This window comes from Salmo salar, chromosome ssa17 (genome assembly GCF_905237065.1).
Source record: "Salmo salar chromosome ssa17, Ssal_v3.1, whole genome shotgun sequence".
NCBI classification, from domain to species: Eukaryota; Metazoa; Chordata; class Actinopteri; order Salmoniformes; family Salmonidae; genus Salmo; species Salmo salar.
Window position 1 is genome coordinate 3,588,818 of NC_059458.1, and position 19,949 is coordinate 3,608,766.

Here is a 19,949-nt window from a genome sequence, read left to right on the forward strand (position 1 = left end):
CACAACCACAGTTAAGAGCCTACTGCCCCTAATCATAGACAAGAAAACACTGGAAACTTAAACCTTTGACCCTTCATACAAAAGGTGTGTTAAGTTTGTACAACCGATTAACCCATCAACCACTCAATAGTTTATTTCCTCCTCTTGAGCAGTTTGCTGTGTAGTTTATTGTCCGTTTGACGCTAGACATGAGCATTCTCATCAGGGCTGCATTGCTCTCCATGTCCTCTAGAGGGCGATATTGGACATAGAACAATAGTTAGATGTCATCAAGCACTACGACCGCCACACACTATCTCTTTCTCACCTTGGTGAATGCTCATATCAGGCGTCGTAGCACGGCCTCCTTTCTCTGAGGACACAGGCTGGTCACCTGACCCACATAGCCCAGTAAACAGGACATGATGTGAGGCTGCTGGGACCACACACACACACGCTAGTTGCTGATGCTTTCAACATCTTTGATGAACGTAAGAGGAGGTTGAAGACCCTAAAGTAAGCCATGATATGATTAAACGTGGGTATATGGTCTGACTGGGTCTCACCTGCGTCAGCGCATAGAGATGGTTCATGTTTTGAGATACTGAGGTCAACCTCTATGTCCTTGGCACTCAGAACAGGCTCCTGCAGAGAGAGGGAAAGAGAGAAACAGGGAAAGAGAGAGTAGGAGAGAGCTATCTGTTGCAATTTAGTGACATTTTATCTCTGTAGTCAGATTGTGGTTCTTTATCTGATCTCTCTGACCTTGAGTTTCTCCATCCAGGTCCTCAGTAGAGAGCTAAGTATGTGTGGATCTGACTGTGACCAGTAGGGCCCAGGCCACTCACTGCTATTCAGCTCCTCCTGTCAAATCAGGGGTTCTTATATCTGTCCTGTTTCACACATGTACAAGTGTCTAACCTGTACAAGTGTGTGTGGTGTGAAAATGGAAATGTGTTTGTTTCATATCCCACTCAGACACCGCGGAGAGTAGGGTCACAACCAGAGGGATCAGTCATTATTGACAGCGACCCTGTAGCAATTAGCTTTAAGTGCCTTGCTCAAGAGCAGATTGACAAATTTTTCCAGCTAGTCAGCTCGGGATTCGAAATAGCAAGCTTTTGGTTACTGGCCCAGCGCTCTTAACCGCTAGGCTACCTGCCGCACCTGTCAGTCAACAAAGAGAGACAGAGGGGAGACAGAGCAGAGTGCAGTCAGGATTCCAGTTACAGGTAGGCAGCCCATGACAGATTAAGGTATCCCATTCCCATATGTTCATATCATAGTATGGTAAACTCTATTACATTTTAGTCAATTCAGGAGGGCCTAAATGTTGAGATCCGGGGAACAAGCTTTAGGAGCTTAGTAACTTCCTGGCAGATCTAGATTCAATCCGATCTGCCTTATCCTGCGATAACCGACAACTGCATAGCAGTCTTACTGTTTTTATTTAGGTGATGTTGGAGGTGTAACTGTGCTGGAGCTGTCAATTCAGCCAGCGGCTCCTGGCATTATACCTATCACGGATATTGCCATTGGATGCACCGAGTAGCATTAGTACTATAAATCCTATGCAGCCTTCATGCAGGTTGTAATCTACACCTATTCGGTTAAATGATTTTCAATTTGAGTGTCTTTATTTCTATATAACCTAGACACCTTCTCGCTCTGAACTGTTAACGCATGTGGGATTTAAGGACGGGTGTGGTTTGGTGACAATGACGGCAAGATAATGGCACCGGAGGAGATGGCTGCCTAACCAATTGTGCTATTTTGTGTGTTTTTTTGCATTGTTTGTAACTTATTTTGTACATAATGTTTCTGCCACCATCTCTTATGACCGAAAAGAGCTTCTGGATATCAGGAAAGGCCCAAATCCCCGTCATTCACATGAAGAAAACGCAGATAAACTGGGTGAGCTCTGTTGATGAATATCGTACCAACGGGACATTAAAAACAGTAATATCTTATGTTTCACCTAGTCGTGGCTGAACGACAACATGTAAAATAAACAGTTGGCTGGATTTTCCGTGCATTGGCAAGACATAACAGCTGCCTCTGGTAAGACAAGGGGTTGCGGTCTGTAGGGGTAGGTACTACTTGTCCACAAGCCCTGCCCAGGGCCCGACATTCTGCCCTCCTCTCCAGCATGCACCTCCAGAAAGGTAGGCAGGCTCAAGGCCAAGGCTGTAAGATGGCCGGGCACACAGCAGGTACACCACCTAGTTGATCATAATGAACACAGATAGCTTTAAGAAACAGATCATTTCAAATGTATCAATAAATACTTGTATTTGTATGCCTAGCAATCAACAAATGTGCATTGTTTAAAGCACACTTTTACAAGTCTATCACAATAGGAGCCAATTTAAGGTTGATCCAAAAATGTGGTCGGAGATTCTGTATGAAGGGTGTGATGCAATTGCGGAGGTCCTGTATACACACAAACTCACTTCCTTGACAACTTCCTTCACAACAGCTCTGCTCAACAACTCTGCACTGCTCCGCAAAGCGCACGAAGTATGAATGCCTTTACTTCTGCAGAAGCCGTATCAACCCCAAAAAAGTTGTTCTTTTGATTGAACAAGCCGAAAAGATCCAAGTCAGTAAAAAGATCCAAACTTCCAATCACTACAGCAAACGCTGGTCACCATCAACGTCATGCTAGTTTGCATTCTGAAATGACTGCCAGGATCTGAAAGATCAACTATTTAAAAAAAATATATAAAGAAAACAAAAATTAATAAAAACATTATCATAAGAATACTAAGAATAAAAAAAACACAAAAAACAACAACAAATATAAAAATAAAATTAAAAATATATATTTGAAACTGGAACAACCATTCAGTAAAGGGTGCAATAAATCCAACTAACAAAACATGTATGTTATTTATCTTTATGTAGCATAAGATAAATTAATTGATTAATCAATCAATGTACATGCAAAAATACAGATATTGAAACAAACAATTAAAACATCTAACTGCAATAGAGCATGTGGCTATGCTTGAATTGCCGTGCCAATATTGTTCTTCTCTGACCATTTAGAAATTATATTTCAAAATGTTTAGTATATGATCACACTGTTAATAGATCATTTGTAGTATTACTTGTGAGGCACAGCTGAGTGAGCATAATGTTTTTTTTTTTTTACTGGGCTGATGGCCTGCGTTTGATGGTCAGTCTGAGGGGAGAGAACAGCAGTAAGGCTGCCTCTCACCCGACTCACCGTCCCTCCTCTCTCCCTTCCTCCGCTGAAAAAAGGGGACACAGTCTTCCAGCTGATGGTGAAACTTAAGTCGAACTGCATTACTTCTGCCTCATGCACCAATTCATGTTGTTACTCCTATGAACAGAGAAAGTCAAATATTCTTTGATATAAAAAAAAGACACAAGCTTATCGAAATGCTTTGCTCTACTCATTCATTGCAGCTGCAGTGCTGGTTGTAGCGTGAGTGGAAGTAGGGAGAACGTGCATTTTATGGCTTATAAAAGTGTTAAGGTGTTGACAGTGCTGAATAACAATTTAAACATGAACTTACTCAAAAACAGCAGTTCTTTGCAGTATTCGTTGTGTCTCTCTCTATGGTTTTAAACGTTTAGAAATCTCACATTATTAACTTTTCTGTGCATTTGAGGCTTATTTTTTACAGTCTATTGCGTGAGGAAACACAGTGATCTGAGCTATCTGATTGGCCAGCGGTAGGCCTATAGTTGCACTTGATTTGCTCTCTGGGCTTGCCGGGTAGATGGAGTTCTACCTTCAGACACATGAAATTGTTGAAAATTAGAAGACTTTGCATTCCCGGAGCTAGGGCGGCTGAATCAAGTGCACCTACCACCAACAGTGGAAAACAGATTAAAAAAACATGAACGCTAGGCTTTATCATTGTGTTTTTACAGAAATGTTTGGTGATCAACAAGGAACACCTTGGAGATTGACCAGGTGAACACGATCGGCCGGTTGGTGACCACTGATGTAAAGTGTGTATAAATGCCTTGATGATTTGAATTTGCAAGCGTTTGGGCGGAAGTGCATTAATGTTTCAGCAGTTCCACCAGCTACATCTTTATTACAAAAAAACTATATATCCACACACTCTGGAAATTACTGTATGGTTAGGGTACAGTGTTGTTCCCTGGGGTACAAAATGGTCAAAGGTACACATAAGGTACTTTCAGAGGCACACTTAGAACTCACATGGTACTTATCGGTTTCTTTCAGGGTATATGTGCAGATAATCAAGTATAGTGGTAAATTGGTTTGGTATTGGTTTCGGTAGAATACAAAAAGGCTACTCTGCGCACACGCTACAGCTTTTGGGACTTCATCTATAATCATTTTAGCTGCCCTAAATTATTTTTACCAGCAGGTGCCACTAGTGTAGACTGTGTTGATTAAAGCCTAGAGTAATGAACCTATTTTTGACACAATTGCCTGGAAAGCTTTAATGCTTCAGGATGCTTCATTTCCCCATCACTGCTATTTTAAGCATTCTTTGTGGTGAGCACATGTGGGACCCAGACTCACGTGGCCTCAACCGCTTGGTTGGCAGCAAACTGACCTTCCTGCCACACCATCAGGTCAGTGAGCATGACAGAGATCAGCCACAGTAAGTTACTGTGCATTTTACAATAACTGCTTGCAGCAAGCTGACAGTTATGGATATTACGTTTGATACTGGAGCTCCAAGGCATGTGTCAATCTCTAAGCAGCTAACTTCAAAGCAATGTGCCCCCTGCGTGTATCACTTTATCAGAAGTATGTCATCAATGATGTCTGAAGCTTCATTTGATCATGTGCTGTTTCAAACCGTGTGTTGCAAAATGCGAGATCCCACTGATTATGCAGTGGTTCCAGTGCTTTCTTCGATTCTAAGCAGCTTTCAAACACTGACCTTTACTGGACACCGTACCTACAAATATAGTTAGGCCGGTAGCTTAGCAGGTAGAGCAGGGAACATAGGGAGGTGAGGGTATGAGGTTCAATCCCATTGAAGATATTATTTTGTGAAACCGCACTGTTGTTCAAATAATTTGTTTTATTTAGTATAGTATACGATTCTGTCTTAAGCATTCTGTCTTAAGCATCCTAAAAAATGGGGAGCATGATGTAAACCTGGTATTCCAACTGATTATTTACATCTCATTTAGCAGATGCTCTTATCCATAGCAATTAGTGTTAAGTGCCTTGCTAAAAGGTACATCAACAGGTTTTTCAACTATTCAGCTTGGGGATTTGAACCAGTAACCTTTCAATTACTGGCCCAATGCTCACAACTTCCAGGCTACCTGCCACCCTAGGTTAACAAAGCTAATGACTTACTGCTGCGCCACAGAGTTGTGATGGAAACAGTGGAGATATTTATTGCTGACCAGCAGATGTCACTAATGCGCATTGTGAACAGATAATAAAGCTCTGCATAATTAACTGTTTTTCGGCACAATTTGGTGACAGCGCCAAATCCTTCAGAAAGACTTGGTTTCCCATCACTACTGACAGTAAGTTAGAAAAAATGTAACATGAACTTCCCAGTGAATTACCACAGTTAAGTTACTGGAAAATGCACAGTAACTTCTTAACAGTGCTGCGCTTGCTTCTCACAAGCTCTTACAAAGATTATAGAACTGTGAGTGGACAAATGAAGTGCTCAACATTCATCAACATGGTTCAACACATCCACTAATGGTTGGCACAAATACAACATATTTCAGGCCATGCCCCCAAATATGCGAATGAGCCTCCGCCAGCACATTGCTCCCACCACATTGCTCCCACCTACTAAGTGCAGTGAATGTAACAACAAGTCATTTAACAACAATAACCTTAATTCATCAGTCAAAATTTTGTATTTTCACTGCAATTCAGTAGCTGGTTACTTACTGTCAAAATACAGGTAATTTTGGACAGTGTGTACTATAAGCAGATCTGAAGTATCATATAAGTAATACTTTAGAACCTGTCATTGGTTCTGCATGGAACCAGAGAGTTCTTCATGAAAGGGCTCTAAATGGAAGTCAAAAGGTTCCCCTACAGCAGGGATGGGCAGCTTTGATGGGGGTGGGGGCCACCAAAAGTCTGAACTCATCATGAGGGACCACAGTGGCTCACGGGTCTGCATACCCACATCCATACCCACACATGCAGTCAGAGCCAGCCCTAGCCTTTTGGGGGACCTAAGCAGAGAGAAAAATGTTTCGTTTTAGAATTAATTTCCTGCAATTCTACACATTTTGACATGGGCCATAGATAAAATGTTACGGTTTCAAAGCAAGTTTTCTGCAATTCTACACATTTTTCCATTGGGCAGAGAGAAGATTCAGCAATTTTATAACATATTTCATGCAAGTCTACACATTTGCCATAGGGTGGAGAGAAATATTTACAGTTTTTAAGCAAATTTCCTTTAGTTCTACACATTTTGCCCTGAATTCTGCCATGTTAATATGATATCTGAGTAGAGTGAAAACAAACTCAATGGGGGCCCCCCGGTCGGTAGTTTGTTTTGGCCGATGTCGGCTGACAGTGATTGTTAGTGACGAACATAAAAAGAGAAACTGCTGATGCACAACCAAATTTCGAAATTGCACCTTGTGTATTCTACTATTCTAACTCTCAACAGTAAGTTGAGACCCCGACTGAGTTTCTAAATGTAATTTTGTTTCTTTTTCTTTTTGGAAATTGATCTGCACAGGCCGACAGTTGCCCATCTCTGCCCTACAGGGACAAATCAAAGGTTACTACGACAGGGTTCTATGTACAACCCAAAAGGGTTCCCCTACAGGGACAATTACATTTTTTAGGCAGTTAAGAACAAATTCTTATTTACAATGAAGGCCTGGGAACAGTGGGTTAACTGCCTTGGTCAGGGGCAGAACGGCAGATTTTTACCTTGTCAGCTCAGGGATTAGAACTAAGAACTAAGAACAGATATGCAGTTGAAGTCGGAAGTTTAGCCAAATACATTTAAACTCAGTTTTTTACAATTCCTGACATTTAATCCTAGTAAAAATTCTCTGTCTTAGGTCAGTTAGGATCACCACTTTATTTTAAGAATGTGAAATGTCAGAAAAATAGTAGAGAGAATGATTTATTTCAGCTTTTATTTCTTTCATGACATTCCCAGTGGGTCAGAAGTTTACATACACTCAATTAGTATTTGGTAGCATTGCCTTTAAAATGTTTAAATAGGGTCAAACGTTTCGGGTAGCCTTCCACAAGCTTCCCACAATAAATTGGGTGAATTTTGGCCCATTCCTCCATTCCTCCTGTCAGAGCTGGTGTAACTGAGTCAGGTTTGTAGGCCTCCTTGCTCGCACACGCTCTTTCAGTTCTGCCCACAAATTCTCTATAGGAAGGTCAAGGCTTTGTGATGGCCACTCCAATACCTTGACTTTGTTGTCCTTAAGCCATTTTCCAGAACTTTGGAAGTATTCTTGGGTCATTGTTCATTTGGAAGACCCATTTGCGACCAAGCTTTAACTTCCCGATTGATGTCTTGAGATGTTGCTTCAATATATCCACATACTTTTTCTTCTCATGATGCCATCTATTTTGTGAAGTGCACTAGGCCCTCCTGCAGCAAAGCACCCCCACAACATGATGCTGCCACCCCTGTGCTTCACGGATGGGATGGTGTTCTTCGGCTTGCAAGCATCCCCCTTTTTCCTCCAAATATAACGATGGTCATTATGGCCAAACAGTTCTATTTTTGTTTCACCAGACCAGAGGACATTTCTCCAAAAAGTACAATATTTGTCCCCATGTGCAGTTGCAAACCGTAGACTGGCTTTTTTATGGCGTTTTTGGAGCAGTGGCTTCTTTCTTGCTGAGCGACCTTTCAGGTTATGTTGATATAGGACTCGTTTTACTGTGGATATAGATACTGTTGTACCTGTTTCCTCCAGCATCTTCACAAGGTCCTTTGCTGTTGTCCTGGGATTGATTTGCCCTTTTAGCACCAAAGTACGTTCATCTCTAGGAGACAGAACGCATCTCCTTCCTGAGCGGTATGATGGCTGTGTGGTCCCATGGTGTTTATACTTTATTACTATTGTTTGTACAGATGAACGTGGTACCTTCAGGTGTTTTGAAATTCCTCCCAAGGATGAACCAGACTTGTGGAGGTCCACAATATTTTTCTGAGGTCTTGGCTGATTTCTTTTGATTTTCCCATGATGTCAAGCAAAGAGGCACTGAGTTTGAAGGTAGGCCTTGAAATACATCCACAAGCACACCTTCAATTGACTCAAATGATGTCAATTAGCCTACCAGAAGCTTCTAAAGCCATGACATCATTTTGTGGAATTTTCCAAGCTGTTTAAAGGCACAGTCAACTTAGTGTATGTAAACTTCTGACCAACTGAAATTGTGATACAGTGAATTATAAGTGAAATAATCTGTCTGTAAACAATTGTTGGAAAAATTACTTGTGTCATGCACAAAGTAGATGTCCTAACCGACTTGCCAAAACTATAGTTTGTTATCCAGAAATTTGTGGAGTGGTTGAAAACGAGTTTTAATGACTCCAACCTAGTGTATGTAAACTTCTGACTTCAACTGTAGCCCTTGGTTCACTCCAGATTTGACTGCCCTTGACTAGCACAAAATCATCCTTTGGCGTACTGCTTTAGCATCGAATAGCCCCTGCGATATGCAACTTTTCAGGGAAGTTAGGAACCAATATACACAGGCAGTTAAGAAAGCAAAGGTTAGCTTTTTCAAACAGAAATTTGCATCCTGTAGAACAAACTCCAAAAAGTTCTGGGACACTGTAAAGTCCATGGAGAATAAGAGCACCTCCTCCCAGCTGCCCACTGCACTGAGACTAGGAAACACTGTCACCACCGATAAATCTACGATTATCGAGAATTTCAAGAAGCATTTTTCTACGGCTGGCCATGTTTTCCACCTGGCTACCCCTACCCCGGTCAACAGCTCTGCACCCCCCACAGCAACTTTCCAAAGCCTCCCCATTTCTCCTTCACCCAAATCCAAATAGCTGATGTTCTGAAAGAGCTGCAAAATCTAGACCCCTACAAATAAAATGGGATAGACAATCTGGACCCTCTCTTTCTAAAATTATCCGCCTCAATTGTTGCAACTCCTATTACTGGCCTGTTCAACCTCTCATATCGTCTGAGATCCCTAAAGATTGTAAAGCTGCTTCGGTCATCCCCCTCTTCAAAGGGGGAGACACTCTAGACCCAAACTGTTACAGACCTATATCTATCCTACCCTGCCTTTCTACAGTCTTCGAAATCCAAGTTAACAAACAGATCACCGACCATTTCGAATCCCACCGTACTTTCTCTGCTATGCGTTCTGGTTTCCGAGCTGGTCATGGGTGCACCTCAGCCACGCTCAAGGTCCTAAATGATATCATAACCGCCAACGATAAAAGATAATACTGTGCGGCTGTCTTCATCGACCTGGCCAAGGCTTACGACTCTGTCAATCACCATATTCTTATCGGCCAACTCAACAGCCTTGGTTTCTCAAATGACTGCCTCGCCTGTTTCACCAACTACTTCTCAGATAGAGTTCAGTGTGTCAAATCAGAGGGCCTGTTGTCCAGACCTCTGGCAGTCTCTATGGGGGTGCCACAGGGTTCAATTCTCAGGCCGACTCTTTTCTCTGACATCAATGATGTCACTCTTGCTGCTGGGGATTCTCTGATCCACCCCTACGCAGGCGACACCATTCTGTATACCTTCGGCCCATCTTTGAACACTGTGTTAACAAACCTTCACTGCTCTTAAATGCAAGTAAAACTAAATGCATGCTCTTCAACCCGCCCGTCTAGCATCACTACTCTGGATGGTTCTGACTTAGAATATGTGGACAACTACAAATACCGAGGTGTCTGGTTAGACTGTAAACTCTCCTTCCAGACTCACATTAACCATCTCCAATCCAAAATTAAATCTAGAACCAGCTTCCTATTTTGCAACAAAGCATCCTTCACTCATGCTGCCAAACATACCCTCATAAAACTGACTATCCTACTGAACCTTGACTTCGGTGATGTCATTTACAAAATAGCCTCCAACACTCTACTCAGCAAATTGGATGTAGTCTATCACAATGCCATCCGTTTTGTCACCAAAGCCCCATATACTACCCACCACTGTGACCTGTTTGCTCTCGTTGTCTGGCCCTCGCTTCATACTCGTCGCTAAACCCACTGGCTCCAGGTCATCTATAAGTCTTTGCTAAGTAAAGCCCCGCCTTATCTCAGCTCACTGGTCACCATAGCAGCACCCACCCGTAGCACGCACTCCAACAGGTATATTTCACTGGTCATCCCCAAAGCCAACTCTTCCTTTGGCCGCCTTTCCTTCCAGTTCTCTGTTGCCAATGACTGGAACAAATTGCAAAAATCACTGATGCTGGAGTCTGATATCTCCCTCACTAACTTTAAGCATCAGCTGTCAGAGCAGTTTTCCGATCATTGCACCTGTACACAGCCCATCTGTAAATAGCCCACCCAACTACCTCATCCCCATATTGTTATTTATTTTTTGCTCCTTTGCACCCCAGTATCTCTACTTGCACATTCATCTTCTGCACATCTATCACTCCAGTGTTTAATTGCTAAATTGTAATTATTTCGCCACTTTGGCCTATTTATTGCCTTACCTCCCTAATCTTATTACATTTGCACACACTGTATATAGACTTCTCTATTGTGTTAGTGACTGTACGTTTGTTTATCCCATGTGTAACTCTGTGTTGTTTGTGTCGCACTGCTTTGCTTTATCTTGGCCAGGTTGCAGTTGTAAATGAGAACTTCATCTCAACTGGCCTACCTGGTTAAATAAAGGTGAAATAAAATAAAATAAATAAAAAGGGATTCAATCTAGCAAACATTCAGTTACTGGCCCAATGCTCTAACCATTTTGTCTAGGCTACCTGGGGCGGCAGGTAGCCTAGACAAAATTAAGAACCCATAAGGGTTCTTCCTGTTGGACCCAAAGCCAGAAACTCAGACAACCACAGGGAAAGTATATGACTAATAAAATAAATAAAGTGTTGTCAAAATAATTGCACAAAACAGAGACCTTGGGTGTATGTCTAAGTGTGCGGGCCTCCTGGCCGTGGAAGAGGAGGACTTGATGGTGCAGGTACTGCAGCAGGGTGAAATGGGCCCATGGCACAGGCTGAGGTCAGGGTACTGGGCCAGCTGAGTGCCCAGCAGACGGACAAAGTCAAACACCTGGCTGATCTGGTCCAGGGTCTGGATGAAGCGGGGACGTTTGATACGCACGTAGTGGACCATCTCACTGGAGCTCACACGCAGGGTGTAGATCTGGTGGCAGGCTATCAGGACACCTGTCAGCAATGACAGGAGGTGTGTGTGTCATTTCTGCAGGAACGTTTATGGACAATACGTTTCTGATTACAGTCAATAATTGCGCCCAACACAGATGTCATCAGAGCGTGCAACAGATCAGTGTACTGTTTCACTCGGTCTGATGTTGGAATAATTTTCATTAAATCGTTTTTAACTCTTGTCACAAATTTGGATACCTCCTGCGCCTGTTGGTTCAGCCTGTTGTTTTTTATTTTGTTCATAGGTGTTTGTGTCAACACCTGCTACCCACTAGCCAGCTAGCTAGGTTGCAATAGAGCCCGCTTTGCCTGGAATAGCTAACAAACGTTTATAGCGCTGTAGAAGCTGTGTTTCTTGTTCCAATCAACGCTGGTCCCATGTCACAACTCATGGAAACCGAAGGCAGTGGCATGCTGCTAAACAGACTGAAGTGTCTGCGAGAGGTTTGGAGCAGATTGACATGAGGAATAACTTCGCCGCACTGGTGCCCGGTTTACCTGTGCCTTCTTTGCTGGGATTGCCTGTGTCTGCGATGGCTGTGCTGACTCCAACTATGCTGAATCCAGCAGCGGCTTCGTCATCAAGTTCAACTCCTTTCCCTCTCTCCGGATCTGACGGGGCACTGCCTGATGTGAGAGGTCTGAACCTATTGACAGGAGCAGCGGGTGTATGGTATCCTGCTTCTTGTGGGCCCGTGAAAGGTTCAACGAATTGTGTGAGGGATTGGAAAGGGCACCTTTTTTCATCCTCCTCTCCGAAAGTTGTATTGGGCAGTTCGATGGTGAGAAATATCTCAGTCCCTGGAGCAAAAACGTTGTGCTATCCAGGAGCAAGAGTACAGAAACATCAATAAGCTGCTCCCAAACATTTCTAACCTGCATCAGGAAACTGAGTCTATCAAAGTTAATGTGGGATTCAATTACATTATGAAGGGCAGCTCAGAACAGCTGAAGATGGATTTTAAAGAACTGATTGGGTCTCTGCTTGACACCAACAGAGACCTCATAATATCTGGCCCTGTGCCCACCCTAAATCGTGACGTTGAACATTTCAGCAGACTTTTAGCCCTCCATAACTGGCTACGAGACTATTGCAGCTCTGTGGGTGTAACATTATTTTGAAATGTTGATACCTTCTGGAAACTAAGCTTGTTTTATAAGGAGGATGGGATCCACCAAAATCATTTAGTTTCCTGGATCCTTTCACAGCATTATAAGGCTGCATTGAGACAATGACTTATCAATGCCCCAAGCCCAACTCAGTTAATCCCTACCATTGTGTCGCTGAGTTGCCATAATGCTTCAGAAAATGTACATTATCCCAGGGGCATTGTAAGATACAATGTAAGTAACCTAATTTACGTCCCTCTAACTGCCTTGAAGGCCTTTGCTGATCCTACAGCTATTGTATGCAGTAATCATATGCCTATGAACCAAAGTTATACTGTTTGCACTGAGGTGATGTGCCCTAGTAGGAAGTCCACTGTGTACAGCTCACCTTGCACTAACATAAATAACATGAGCATGTCTACTTCTGCTAAGTTTCCCCAGTAAAGCAATTAAAACAATCAAGAATCCCATAAAAGTGTTAAATATAGCCCACATCAAAAACAAGGTTCATAAAATCAATAATTTGCTGGAAACAGATGACATTCATATTCTGAAAATCTCTGAAACTCACTTAGATAATAGCTTTGATGATACAGTGGTAGCAATACATGGTATAACATCTACAGAAAATACAGAAATGCCAAAGGTGGAGATGTGGTCGTTTATATTCAGAATCACTTTCCTGTAAAGCTTAGAGAGGATCTCATGTTAAATACTGTTGTATTAGTATGGCCACAAGTTAGTCTGCCTCACCTAAAGCCCATTCTGATGGGAAGCTGCTATAGACCACCAAGAGAGGGATGAGGAAAAAGGAATGGCAAATAAGTCTGGCTTCACAACTAGTTGGCAAACGTACTGCAAATTGAGAAATCATGAGACTAAACTGAATAAAAAGAAGAAGAAACTATACTATGAAACAAAGATAATTTAATTTAAGAATTACAGTAAAAAGCTTTGGAGCACCCTAAATGAAAATTGTAATTTTGAATTCCGTAAAGTGAGTGTGGAAGAAGTGAAAGAATTATTGTTGTCTATCACCGGGGTCTGACAACTTCAATAGAAAATGACTGAGGAAATTAGCTAACGATATTACCACTCCTATTTGCCATATCTTTTATCTAAGCCTACCAGAAAGTGTGTGCCCTCAAGCTTGGAGAGAAGCAAAAGTAATTATGCTACCCAAGAATAGTAAAGCCCCCTTTACTAGCTCAAATAGCTGACCAATCAACCTGTTACCAATCCTTTGTAAACTTTTAGAAAAAAGTGTGTTCGACCAGATACAATGCTATTTTACTGTAACCAAATTGACAACAGACTTTCAGCATGCTTATAGGGAAGAGCATTCAACAAGCATGGCTTTTCCACAAGTGACTGATGATTGGCTTTGATGATAAAAAGATTGTGGGAGCTGTTTTGTTAGACTTCAGTGTGGCTTTTGACATTATCGATCATAGTCTGCTGATGGAAAAATGTATGTGCTATGGCGTTACTCCCCCTGCTATATTGTGGATAAAAGTTACCTGTCTAACAGAACACAGAGGGTGTTCTGTAATGGAAGCCTCGCCAACATAATCCAGGTAGAATCAGGAGTTCCTCAGGGCAGCTGTCTAGGCCCCTTACTTTTTTCAATCTATACTAATGGCATGAAACTCGAGGCTGCATTTATTGTTATTATTGATTTTAACAGAGCAAATTTGAGGAAAAGGCTACCTAAAATCTATCAGCATATCGACTGCAGCACTCGCGCTGGATAAACACTGGACCATTGTTACTTTAACTTCCGGGATGCATACGTGTGGCCCCGTGTGGCTCAGTTGGTAGAGCATGGTGTTTGCAATGCCAGGGTTGTGGATTCGATTCCCACGGGGGACCAGTACGGAGAAAAAAATGTATGAAATGTATGTAATGTATGCACTCACTACTGTATGTCGCTCTGGACAAGAGCCTCTACTAAAATGTAAATGTAAGGCTTGCCCTCCTTTTGGCAAATCTGACCACGACTCCATTTTGCTCCTCTCTTCCTATAGGCAGAAATTCAAACAGGAAATACCCATGCTAAGGACCATTCAACGTTGGTCTGACCAATCAGAATCCACGCTTCAAGATTGTTTTGATTGGGTAGCTTCTGAGAATAATATGGATGTGTACAAATCAAATCAAACTTTATTTGTCACTTGTGCTGAATACAACAAGTGTAGACCTTACCGTGAAATGCTTACTTACAAGCCATTAACCAACAATGCAGTTCAAGAAGAGGTAAGAAAATATTTACAAAATAAAATAAAATAAAAAATTATAAAAAGTAACACAATACAATAACAATAACGAGGTTATATACAGGGGGTACCGGTACCGAGTCAGGGTACAGGTTAGTTGAGGTAATTTGCATATGTTGGTAGTGACTATGCATAGATAATAAACAGCGAGTAGCAGCAGTGTACAAAACAAATGGAAGGGGGAGGTCAATGTAAATAGTCCGGTGGCCATTTGATTAATTGTTCAGCAGTCTTATGGCTTGGGGGTAGAAGCTGATAAGGAGCCTTTTGGTCCTAGACTTGGCGCTCCGGTACTGAGTTTATCAAGAAGTGTATAGGAGATTTTGTACCCACTGTGATTATTAAAACCTAACCAGAAGCCGTGGATAGATGGTAGCATTCGCGCAAAACTGAAGGCACGAACCACCGCATTTAACCATGGCAAGGTGGCAGAATACAACAGAGTAGTCAGTCCCTCCGCAAGGCAATCAAACAGGCAAAACGTCAGTATCAAGACAAAGTGGAGTCGCAATTCAAAGGCTCAAACACGAAACGTATGTGGCAGGGTCTACAGACAATCACAGAATACAAAAGGAAAACCAACCACGTCGCAGACACCAGACAAGCTAAACACGTTCTTTGCCTGCTTTGAGGATAACACAGTGCCACTGACATGGCCAGCTACGAAGGACAGTGGGCTCTCCTTCTCCGTGGCCGACATGAGTAAGCCATTTAAATGTGTTAACCCTTGCAATGCTGCCGGCCCAGACGGTATCCCTAGTTGCGTCCTCAGAGCATGCACAGACCAGCTGACTGGTGTGTTTACGGACATATTCAATCTCTCCATATCCCAGTCTGCTGTCCCCACATGCTTCAAGATGGCCACCATTGTTCCTGTATCCAAGAACGCAAAGGTAACTTAACTAAATGACTATCACCCCGTAGCACTCACTTCTGTCATCATGAAGTGCTTTGAGAGACTAGTCAAGGATCATATCACCTCCACCTTACCTGCCACCCTAGACACACTTCAATTTGCTTACCACCCCAATAGGGCCACAGACGATGCAATCACCATCACACTGCACACTGCCCTATCCCATCTGGACAAGAGGAATACCTATGTAAGAATGCTGTTCATTGACTATAGCTCAGAATTCATCACCATAGTACCCTCCAAACGTATCATTAAGCTCAAGGCCCTAGGTCTGAACCCCGCCCTGTGCAATTGGGTCCTGGACTTCCTGACGGGCCGCCCCCAGGTGGTGAAGGTAGGAAACAACATCTCCACTTCGCTGATCCTCAACACTGGGGCCCCACAAGGGTGCCTGCTCAGCCCCTCCTGTACTCCCTGTTCACCCATGACTGCTTGGCCATGCATGCCTCCAACTCAATCATCAAGTTTGCAGGCGACACAACAGTACTGTAGAAGGCTTGATTACCAACAACGACAAGACAGCCTACAGGGAGGAGGTGAGGGCTCTGGGAGTGTGGTGTCAGGAAAATAACCTCTCACTCAACATCAACAAAACAAAGGAGATGATTGTGGACTCCAGGAAACAACAGAGGGAGCACCCCCCTATCCACATTGATGGGACAGCAATGGAGAAGGTGGAAAGTTTTAAGTTCCTTGGTGTACATATCACTGACAAACTGAAATGGTCCACCCACACAGTCAGTGTGGTGAAGAAGGTGCAACAGTTCCCTTTCAACCTCAGGAGGCTGAAGAAATTCGACTTGTCACCTAAAACGCTCACTAACTTTTACAGATGCACAATTGAGAGCATCCTGTTGGGCTGTATCACGACCTGGTACGGCAACTGCACCACCCACAACCACATGGCTCTCCAGAGGGTGGTGAGGTCTGCACAACGCATCACCGGGGCAAACTACCTGCCCCCCAGGACATCTACAGCACCCGATGTCACAGGAAGGCCAAAAAGACAACAACCACGCAAGCCACTGCCTGTTCACCCCGCTATCATCCAGAAGGCGAGGTCAGCACAGGTGCATCAAAGCTGGGACTGAGAGACTAAAAAACAGCTTCTATATCATGGCCATCAGACTGTTAAATAGCCATCACTAACACAGAGAGGTTGCTGCCTACATACAGGCTTGAAATCATTGGCCACTTTAATAAATGGAACACTAGTAACTAAAATAATGTCACTTTAATAATGTTTATATATCTTGCATTACTCATCTCATGTGTTAATACTGTATTCTATTCTATATATTGCATCTTAGCCTATGCCACTCTGACATTGCTCATGTACATATTTATATATTCTTATTCTATTACTTTACTTAGATTTGTGTGTATTAGTTATGAAATTGTTAGATATTACTTGTTAGATATTGCTGCACTGTCGGAACTAGAAGCACAAGCATTTCGCTACAACATCTGTTAAACACGTGTATGTAACCAATAAAATTGGATTTGATTTGATGTCGCTGGCCTGAGTAAAGCCACATGTTTTCACTGCAACACTTAACAAAGAGCTGCAGTTAGTTTTAGAATGGGTGGCAAGGAATAAGTTAGTCCTAAATATTTCGAAAACTAAAAGCATCGTATATTGGACAAATCATTCACTAACTCCTAAACCTCAAATAAATCTTGTAATAAATAATGGGGAAATTGAGCAAGTTCCGGTGACTAAACTGCTTGGAGTAAACCTGGATTGTAAAATGTCATGGTCAAAACATGTGGATACAACAGTAGCTAAGGTGGGGAGAAGTCTGTCCATAATAAAGCACTGTCCATAACACAACACTATCAACAAGGCAAGTCCTACAGGCTCTAGTTTTGTCGTACCTGGACTACTGTTCAGTCATGTGGTCAGGTGCCACAAAGGTAGACCTCGGGAAATTACAATTGGCTCAGAAGAGGGCAGCACGGCTGGCCCTTAAATGTACAAGGAGAGATAACATTAATATGTAAATCTCTCATGGCTCAAAGTGGAGGAGAGATTTACTTCATCACTACTTGTTTTTGTAAGAAGTGTTGACATGCTGAATGCACTGAGGTGTCTGTTTAAACTACTAGCAAACAGCTTGGACACCCATGCATACCCCACATAAGAAATGCCACCAAAAGTCTCTTCACAATCCGCAAGTCAAGAACAGGCTATGGAGGCGCACAGTACCACATAGAGCCATGCCTACATGGAACTCTATTCCACATCGGGTAACTGATGCAAGCAGTAGAATCAGATTTTAAAAAACAGATAAAAATACACCTTATGGAACAGCAAGGACTGTGAAGAGACGCACACAGGCACAGACATACATTTAAGTGATAATTCCCGAGAAGCCGGTGTTTGGAGGATATATTGCACAGGTGTTGTTAGGCCCGAGACAAGGTTGGGCAAACCGTGCAAATATATCCTCCAAACACTGGCATCGATGGCATTATCACTACCTGCATTTGCATTTATTTAAGCTGTTTTCTAGTGACATTTATTAGGATTTATCCATAACAATCAGCTAATGAGGCACGACACTGTTGTTCAGAGGAGGTAGCCAACAACACAGCTAACACATTCACTTCAAACTGAAGCTGGAAATACTGCAAACTAGCTGCACTTTTTACCTTGTTTTACCTTCATTAAATGTGTATATATCCAGAAAAATGATGCCGGCTGATTCATGATTTCGACTGGCTGAGAAACGCTGCCTGCCTGTTTGTCTGTCTCGTCTCAACTCTTGACACGTTCATTACTATGGGACAGCTGAAGATCAAATTTTAATATTGAAACAATGTTGCAAATGTCAGAGACAGACAGCAAGGTTCATAAAATAAATGTGAGATAATGTCTAGATACTTTTTATAATGGAGATCAAGTTTATAAATTGCCTGGCTGGGCTGATGAGACAGTGGATTGCGCTGTCAGATGAAACAGAGTAAATAGGCATTTTAATGTAATAGATTTAGCCGAAGGTAACTTGTGGAATAGACACCGACTGGAATGCGGTTGAAACCAATCAGAATTCAGGTTTAGAACCACCTGTTGAATAAACACATGATAAGACATGCACTCTACACACATGTACACATGGATGTTGTATTGTAAATATGTGATAGTGGAGTAGTGACCTGAAAGAACACACTAAATATATTGGGCAAAGTGTTATGAAATGTAATGTCTTGTAATATTTTTATTGTATATAACTGCCTTAATGTTGCTGGACCCCAGGAAGAGTAATGGGGATCCTTAATAAATACAAATACAAATGTATATTCTAAATGAGCTAAACAATATAAACAGACTATTTATGTACTGAGAACCGTATTATCATACCGTAAAATTCCCACACCTGTCCTTTCCAAACTTGCGCGACAGTGCACAGCCACCTTCCCCTCTTTCACGCCGTAGGTTAGCATCTTCACTCCATCCATCATCCCCATGACAGACGACACACCAAAGTCTGGCATGCCAAAATGGAAGAAAAATTAAGGCTACAACACAAGCGCACACACAGAGAAAGAAAGACACAAACACATATTGAATTTACATAAGGCCTCAGAGATTATCCTAATGTTATGTGTATTGGAGATAGGTATCAATACAGTACAGTCGTACTATCATTTTCCATAAAGGTTTGTAGGAAGTAGGTGAATCCAGTGTCTGGCTGCAGAGGTGGGCCGCAGTGAGCATGCTCCCCAGGTGAAAGCATGTTGATGATGGACTTGATGTTCAGCCTGGTCAGATAGAAAAAGATCAGTTAGAGACAAAGGGTGGACACGCATGCACACACACACACACACACACGCAGGCAGTCATGAACACAGGCGTGACTATTAAGCATTGGAACTGCTCTATGGTGCTGTACTTCTTGATGATGTGAGAAGAGGATCTCGCCATAGGCCAAATGTCATCAGTCACCCTGACAACAGTACACAATCACAGTGAATATAGAACTTCTAGTCCTCTCTCTTTTTCTCTCTCTCTCCCCAATCTCCTTCTCACCTTCTCTCCGTCTCTACCACACCCCCACCCCCCTCACCAGTGTGAGTAGAGTCCCTGTACAGTTTGTTGGCTGGGCATCCAGCAGGCTGGTCCTTCGTAGCGGCAGTCCAGTCCTCCACAGGCCAGGAGGCAGATGGTCTTGGGTGGGATGGCTTCACCAGGTTCTCTCTGACCTGGGAGTAGGCTAGCCGTAGCACCGGCACCATGGGCATAATGGACGGCATGTACCATAGCGGGGGTAGTTCACAGAGTTGGTTTAACCCTCTAGTGTGTAAGCCCTGTCTAAGCCAGGGGAGG

At 42.7% G+C, this 19,949-nt stretch overlaps 1 pseudogene; it reads right to left on the bottom strand.

The window, feature by feature from the left end:
- Positions 1-269: 269 nt before the first annotated feature.
- Positions 270-19,876, bottom strand: LOC123728312 (protein tyrosine phosphatase domain-containing protein 1-like; annotated as a pseudogene).
- Positions 19,877-19,949: the final 73 nt, after the last annotated feature.